Source organism: Sinocyclocheilus grahami, unplaced genomic scaffold, assembly GCF_001515645.1.
Source record: "Sinocyclocheilus grahami isolate Dianchi unplaced genomic scaffold, SAMN03320097.WGS_v1.1 scaffold1833.1, whole genome shotgun sequence".
NCBI lineage: Eukaryota > Metazoa > Chordata > Actinopteri > Cypriniformes > Cyprinidae > Sinocyclocheilus > Sinocyclocheilus grahami.
This window is the reverse complement of record NW_015507012.1, coordinates 106,420-115,058: the sequence shown is the minus strand read 5'-3', so window position 1 is coordinate 115,058 and position 8,639 is coordinate 106,420. Positions and strand designations below refer to the sequence as shown.

At 41.7% G+C, this 8,639-nt stretch overlaps 1 protein-coding gene across 1 annotated transcript in view; it reads right to left on the bottom strand.

Moving 5' to 3' along the window:
- Positions 1 to 795, bottom strand: part of LOC107572917 (gastrula zinc finger protein XlCGF8.2DB-like) — a 7,186-nt gene extending 6,391 nt beyond the window's left edge. Inside the window, exon 1 of the mRNA XM_016259350.1 lies at positions 738 to 795. The gene's annotated coding sequence lies outside the window, so the exon portion shown is untranslated. The remainder of the gene's footprint in view (positions 1 to 737) is intronic.
- Positions 796 to 8,639: the final 7,844 nt, after the last annotated feature.

Genomic DNA, 8,639 nt, shown 5'->3' with positions numbered 1-8,639 from the left:
TCAGCGCACTAGTTCAGTAGTCAGCGCACTAGTGAGGGAGTCAGCGCACTAGTTCAGTAGTCAGCGCACTAGTTCAGTAGTCAGCGCACTAGTGAGGGAGTCAGTCAGAGAGAGTCAATGGCTTTAAATCACCTGAAAAGACAAAAACAATAAAAACTAGCACTCAAAACACGTTGTTCACAAGTTTTATATCTGTATTAAGATTTATTTTTTGGTATTTACTGATTTGTAGATTATATTTAATAGATTCCACTTTAATGAAGACGTTAGCAGCTGGGTTGTAACAGTTGTCATTACACATGTTTGTGTTTGTTGTTCTCTGTGAGATTCGAATCACTGAATCATTTGGAGAAGCGAGTGATTCAGTTGACTCGGAGTTGATTCAGTTGACTCGGAGTTTAAAAGCTCCGTTTCTGCATCACTCCTCGCCAGCGACTGAATCCGTGTTTATGATCAACTGAGGCTGCGTCCCATCCATCCTAGATTATATGTGGCATCAGTAATCAGCGGTGCTGTTTAGGGCAGATGGGGTGCACAGCGGGACGCAGAGTGAATCACGAAACGAGACGCAGCTTCTCTGTTATTTACACACGGTGCGAGAGCGCTCGTACTTACACACACCAGCCTTTATTTATGCCACTGACGTTAGATAAAGGCATTCAAGTGTTACATTCCATAACCATTTATTTCTAAACGAGTTGTATCGATTTAAACACTAAATGGCTAAAAACACTCACCTTTCTTCAGCCTTATTACATGCGGCGCGCGCTTATGACGTCACACCACCAAACCAAAATAAAAGTCTTTTTAATTAAAATCAGGTTCGTGATTATACCACACTACACCAACTCACTTTCAGTGAGGGCCACATTGTAACATTATAGCTGCCATCTAAGGGCAGGTTGTAACTGTAAGACTACAAATGTTAACATAGTGTTAAACAACTGTCTCTTTAGTTTATTATTGCTTAAGGCAATGAATATCTAGTCTTTGGTTAAAGTGGGTTTCATTAGAAGTCTGCGACTGTAAAGGATGACATTGACGCTGGGTTTAAAACAGTTGGTTTTGACTGTGAACAGAAATCTGTCATTAAAATGTTCTCAGGTTATCTTTATTAAAATGGGCAATATATATATAATCTGTGCTAAAATGTGATTATAATTTTAACAAGTTACATATTAAGCGCTCAGATTTCAGTTATTGGAAATTGATTTACAAACATAATTTCTTAGAAATCAGGTCTCAGATGACGTGCCTACTGCTCCTATCACTGATGTTAGCAAGTTGTACGGGAATAGACTAAGTAAGGCGTAACCATGTAATCAGAAGTTACACTGTGATTGATATATTAAAAATGTATTAGACATTACAATAGCAAACTTTAATAATGAACACAAAAAATAATACTACTAATAATAAAGCACCACAGTGTTATAAAATCTAGATTACACTAATCATTAATTCGATTAACGGCAACTAAGCATGTAACTTACACCAAAATCTTTATTCACATCAGTCACAAGCCACTGATGAGAGATCATCTTGGCCAGCCCTTCACTTCACTTCGAAATTTCTATATTCAACATGGAAATAAGGCATTTGCTGTGTCAACTCGGGGTAAAATGGAAAATTATACAACACATCCAATTTAGGACAGTTAAAGTGGCTTTTTAGGCAAGCCAGGGACCATTTGTGGGACCTAATAGTTTTAAGTGCCAAAACAGGTCAGACCATGTTCTTCCAGTATCGTATAATATCAAAATTCTTTGGTACACATATACTAGATTGGCCAAAATTAGCGACAGACAGTAAAAACATTCACATACAAGTTGCTTGCTTGAACATATCTTACATCTATACAAATTCCCTTGCATAATTTGTATGTAGCACATATGTACATACATTATATTGTCTATTGACTCGTCTATTGTGTATTGTTTTTCACATATACATTTTTTTAATTACTTCTTTATTTTTGTTATCTGTGTCTTGTCACTTGTCATCCTGTCTGTGCACTGGAAGCTTCTGTCACCAAGACAAATTCCTTGTGTTTGTAAGCACACTTGGTTTCTATATGGTCCCATGTACCACTTTTACAGAACACATTTTCATATTCAACATTACTGTATGTAAGACGTCACTTTTACGTAATTGCATTTGTGGTTTTAATGAGTTAATGGCTACTCATTACTGCTGATAGATTTCACATATTTGTACGCATTTAGAAGTAAGATGTGTGGTATCCTAGTAGCCTACTCAACATAGTGAGGACATGGTGCCAGAAGTGGGAGGTGAAAGGCAAGGCTTACATGGTGGTCAAAGGAATAGAAGGGGACAAGCACCCCTTTTGAGAGGTGGCCGTAGGCCTCATCATAGAGGACAGCTTAGGCCTCACCAGAGAGGTGGCCGTGGGCCGTGTTTGAGAGGTGTGGGTGAACGTGGTAGAGGACAAGACCACAGACCTAGACACCGGCAGCAACAGCAAAGGGCGTCGAATTAAATCAGAGCTATAATTGTAGACTATGTCATAAATCATGACAATGAGGGCAGCAGCTACAATGGTTCAACCAAATCTCAGAAGATCATCTGTGCTGTACCACAGAGTGTGATGTGATTTCTGTAAATTAGTTTTTACTGAGACTTTCTCCCTGCAGAATAGAGACTAGGCCAAATAGGGGAAGCAGAAGCAAAATTATGACTGAACAACAAGAGCAGGCTGTGGTCAATTTGGTTCAGGCCAGAAATGATATTCGCCTTACAGAAATTCAGCAACACATCTTGGACAATGATGACATATTCAGCAATGTGGAAGCCACAAGTTTGCCGACTATTGCACGGGTGCTGAAAAGACATCGGGTGTCTTTAAAACAACTATACCATGTGCCTTTTGAAAGAAATACAGATGTATGTTCAGGTATGATCAATTTTCCTGTTTTTGGGGGAGAAAAAAAAATCCCCATATCATTGTAATCAGTAATTGTTTTTTGTCTCTTTAGACGGTTATGGAGCTGGATGCTAAAGAAAACCATCACAAATTCATATTTTTGGTTGAGGCAGGCTTTAACCTGGCTAACACCAGGAGGAGAGGTTGGAATTTAATTGGCTAACGGGCAACCGTCCAAGTACTTGGACAACGTGGAGCCAATATCACCATGTGTGCAGCTATATCAGAAGATGGAGTGGTTGGACGTAGCCTTCCTTGATGAGCTAAATCAGGTCTGTAGAGCTGATGGTGTGACCTACGTAATTGTTTTTGGAATAATGTTCAGGTTCATCTTGCTCAAATGCAAGTGCATGAGTGCAAAAGTGCTCTTTCCCCGCTGAGACAGATGGGAATCCGCATTCTAAATTACCTTGACGACTGGCTCACCTTGGCCCAGTCGGAGGACGAGCTACTATCTCACAGATCATTACTCCTCAGCCACTTGGAATGCTTGGGACTCAAGGTCAATAGTATAGTTCCTAGCCATATCGGCCTAGAAAATCGCAACTTTTCATTTTCTGTCGGTCTTAGTACACGATGTAACTACAGAAGAGTCAAGTTTTAAATAGAAAAAAATATAGAAACTCTTTGGTCATTTTTGAGCGAGATGCTAACAGCCACAGTCTCGCCAGTAGTTAAAAGAACACATTCACTTAACTAGGAAGGTTCTCGCACCATCTAACCGGAGTTCAATACTGGTGGTGTAGGACGGGTAAGCTTCGCCGGTGGTCAGACTGAAAGGCCAAGATTTCCTTGACCGTAGGGCTCTTGCGGCATTCGACGGGAGTTCAATACTCACAGCACGGACGGGTAAGCATCACCGGTAGTTGAAGGAACACATATTCACTCAACTGGAAAGGCTCACACAGCATCTGACGGGAGTTCAATACTCGCGGCATCGGACGCGTAAGCTTCGCCGGTAGTCGGACAGAAAGGCAATTGACCGGAAGGGCTCTTGCAGTGTTCGACGGGAGTTCAATACTCACGGCATCGGACGGGTAAGCATCACCGATAGTTGAAGGAACACATTCACTCGACCGGGAAGGCTCTTGCAGCATCTGATGGGAATTCAATACTCACGGCATCAGATGGGTGAGCCTCGCCGGTAGTCGACAGAGAAACATATTTGCTCCACCGGGAGCACTCTTGCAGCATCTGATGGGAATTCAATACTCACGGCATCAGATGGGTGAGCCTCGCCGGTAGTCGACAGAGAAACATATTTGCTCCACCGGGAGCACTCTTGCAGCATCTGATGGGAATTCAATACTCACGGCATCAGATGGGTGAGCCTCGCCGGTAGTCGACAGAGAAACATATTTGCTCCACCGGGAGCACTCTTGCAGCATCTGTAAGAGAATTAAATGCTCAGAACATATTGAGTTGTCTAAAAGGGTAGATGCTATGAGGATTACTTTGCGTAATTGTTTGATGAATCCAATAAGCTGCTTCTGATAACACGTCAGAAAATCTTGGTGCTGCTTTGCATCTGAAAGTTAAGTGCACAACAAAATAGAATTTCCTGTGCCAACGTACCCCAAATAAGTCCATGAATCTGGATGGATAGGCATAGCTTTGAAAGCTGAGGTGATGTCGACTTTTGCCAGCCAAGTGCTAAGACCCGTGATTTTATCATATTGATTGCATGATCAATGTCCTACTATTGAGAGGGAATTCGTCAAGAGGAATCGAGGTGTTTATGCTTGAAAACGGAGTTATGTGGAGCTGACAGATCGATAAGAAGGCGTTTCTTACCCCAGAATTTTCCTAGGAGCCACTCCAATGGGCTAATGCGAAACTGAGAAGGCGGGGCATCGAAAGGGCTGGTCATGAACCCTTGTTTAATTCACACCGCCTATGGGGGAAAAGCTGAACAGATTATTTCAGTGAAACAGCTGAACGTAATGAAAAACTCAGAAAAAATGGCTTTTGATGTCCACATTCAAGGATTTACGATTTCTGTAGCATTTCTGTCGTAAAGAAATGGCCAACTATTCAAGATTAAGCGGACATTTGAATTAAATGTTGTTTAGCCATACGAGGATTAGATCGCACAGTGACATGTAGAAATGATTGTCGGGCCATTGGTGCCCTTTGTAGGCTTTTGATATGTGTATGTACATTATATTGTTTATAATACATTTAAGTTTTGTTCAACAGAACCATATTGTTACTTGCTTTTGATACTTTATTTGAACCAATCATTATAGTCTCATTGCTATTATGTATGTATTTCAGGTCATTTTTGATGGCTATTGTTTAATTACGCCTATTTTCTACAATAAATTATAATTATCCGATTAATTATCAGATTAATCAACCGATAACTCTGTTACCCAATTAATCGTTAGTGATGGCCTTAGATGAGGGCTCTATGTCTGCACCTGCCAGGGTCTGTGCTCGGATGTTGTGTCCAAGGCAACAGCATTTGGTGGAACGGGCAGTGATGTTGCTATAAAAGAGAATATTGTGATTTTAAATGAAGTAGAGAGCTGTGAGGGAGAGGAGCAGGGGCCGCAATTGTTGGGGGAGGCAGCCTCATGCTTAATATTGGCCTCTTGGGCTTAATGTGGGAAACGGAGAGAAGCGTAAGAGAAAATAAAATGGAGGTAAAGAAAGCGAGGTGTTGGTCTGTGTTGCGAGCGGAGGCAGCCTCACGCTAGTGTCTTCTATGGGAGCTGGAGGCCACTGAAAAGGAAAAAGGGGTTATTAGTAGCGGGAGGAAAAAGACAGAGATGTGTGGGGCCTGTGTTGCAAGCAGAGGCAGCCTCGCGCTTGCTTCACCTGCTGTAGCTGTAGGCCACGGGAAGGGAATCCTGAAGAACCTGTGTAGCCTGCACTGCTAGTGGAGGCAGCCTCACGCTAGCATTTGCTATGGGAGCTGTAGGTCTCTGAAAATGAAAAGGTTAAAAGTAGCAGCAGGAAAGACGGAGATGTAAGGGCTTGTGTTGCAAGTGGAGCTGCTTTAGCTGTAGGCAGTGGGAAAGGGGAGTGGTTTGTGACATTTGAGGGAAATGCCCGACTAGCCTGCAGTGTTGCTGATTTAGCAATTTGTTGTTAGATTTAGCAATTTCTCAGACTACCCTAGCAACTGGTTTTCAAAAGCACATAGTAACGAATTTACCCATTTAAAAATGTGTTTGGCAACTTTTAGCATCTTTAAAAAGTTATTAAATGTTAAAAATATATGCATTTTCCTCTTAACCACCCAAAGAAGAAAGTATTGAAAAGCTAGCCTAGCGGCAAGTCGGCTAGAAACTTGGAGAGAATTAGGTAGCTAGTTGCACTTCAATAATAATTATTTATTTTATGATAAACCTAGTTGTTAGTTTGTGCCTATAATTGTTAATCATTTAGGTACATAGTTGAACTTATTTTCTCGAAAATCAATCTTTTTCATCCGTTTATCTGAGTGAAATGTGTAGCTTAAAATACAGGTAAAAATGCTAGCATCTGCTGCGAGAGCTGGAGGCCCGGCTGCATACAACGTTGTGGCCGGAAGAGCCGCGGCGAAAGGTTGAGCCAAAGCTGGAAGTGAGTGAGGCTTTGCTGCGACCCAGTGCTTAAGGAGAACCAGGTCTTGTATGGCGATGGTGGTGTCGAGCAAGGCGAGTTCGGGGCCTTGCAAACTTTGCTCGAAATATTGGCCGCTCTGCTGGAGTAGATTTAGGAGTGAGGTTGGCTGATTCCTGGGAGACGAATAACTTAAATCGTACAGATCCGATTTGTTTACCCTTCGCGAGGACGGTGCGTTGGAATTTATCAGCGTTTGCCTCAGGCTTAAATATGGTCCACTTTCCGATTGGAGGAATTGTAGGCACAGCCGAAAGATAAGAGGATGCCAGGGGAAAAAATGGAAGTGACGCCGGTAGAGGCGAGGTTAAGCCTCGGCGTCGTGGAGAGTGTGTGGCTGGTCGAGCAGAGAGCAGTGGCCGCGATGAAGCCTGGAGCTCGGCGGCAGTGTCTGGTGGAGAAGGAGCGATCCTGGGGCCGGCAGATTGATCGGGGAACTGAAAAATCCCCAGTATAGGTCTCGTCGTTTAGATGGGAGAAGCTGAGTCTGAGATATAATGGCAAAAGTTGCAAACCGAATGCTGATTCAAGCTCTATCATTTCACTCAGCGGGTGTTGCATTGCTTCCGTCCAAAAGAAGTGAAATAAAAAACTCCCTTCCATAAAAAAAGTGTCTCACACGGCTCCGGGGGGTGAACAAAGGCCTTCTGTAGCGAATCGATGCGTTTTTGTAAGAAAAATATCCATATTCAAAACGTAATAATCACTTTAATCTAGCTTGCGCCAGTAGCTGTACACAGAAGCAGCTCCGGGCGGATGACGTATGAGGTCGGCACTGCGCATGTGCTGGTGTGTCTTGTGAAAACCAACGTTTGTTTACAGGAGCAAAGGAAGCAAAGGTTCCTTACTTTAGCAAAGGAAAACCAGTCTCCTCTTGGCTTATATCGAAATCCTCCGACATTCTTCTTTACAAATCCTCGTTTTGTACTTCTAATTCTTGATCGTTGTTTTGTTTTGATCTCTTCGCTGTGCTTCTGCGTGCATCACTTCTGACGTCATTCCCCCGGAATGGCTTCTGTTTACTAGCTTAACAGTGAGCGCAAGCTAGGTTAAAGTGATTATTACGTTTTGAATATGGATATTTTTCTTACAAAAACGCATCGATTCGCTACAGAAGGCCTTCAATTACTGCTTGAATAACAGAAGTAGGAAGCAACAGGTTTGCCTGCAACTTCAGATAGAACATTGCCAGATTTTTTAGAAACATGTCATCATCTACTTGTTCTGGGGAAATCTCATCTGTAGTCAATTCACTTGAGGCAGCAGCCTCAAATCTGTTCTCAGAATGGACCACAGTACACTTGAGTACTTCCTTGGATTTCACTTGTTCCCTGAACAATAGTTTCAATTAGATTGTGCTCTGTATTTTCTTAATGACATCTTGATAAATGTGATGTGAATGTTGACAAGACAGTATTTTTGCACTGTTTAAATGGACAAGTTACTGCTGTGCCCTCTTTCAAATAGGTTTTTAAATGTGAAAAGAAACCAGTCAAGTTCTCACAATGCACAGAGCAACATTCATTGCAAGTCAAAGTCAATCAGTACTGCAGTGTTGTGGCACAGATGCAGGTTGTCTCTCATTATGATTCCGATATGAATGTGACTTAAAGGCATTAAAGCTTTTGAACACCAAACTGCAGTTAGTTATTCCACATTTAAATATTGCATTTGGCAAATTCCTGTGTAATTTCATATGCCTTACACAAACCAAAACAATATCAAATTTATGTGAACAAAACTGACAGATCTTCTTGAACCTTATGCTTTTGGATGCCAACTATCCTTAGGTCCCACACTCAGAAATAAATGCTATTTGGAGGCAGACATTAAAATGGAGTGTATAGAAGAAAGAACCATAAGCGCGAGAAAAAGTGCACAAAAAAGTGTGTGGGACTTTGAATTAATTTTAAACAGTTAAATTCTCTTATACAATATACATCCTTGCTTATGTATAAACAAGACACCCAAAATATGTTTTGCAAGCTAATTGGCACTGTACCATGTATAATTTCCCACTGCTGCTGCTGCTGAAAAAAAATCTCACACTAAAGTCAAAGACTAAATTACTCTCGCGAGTCAC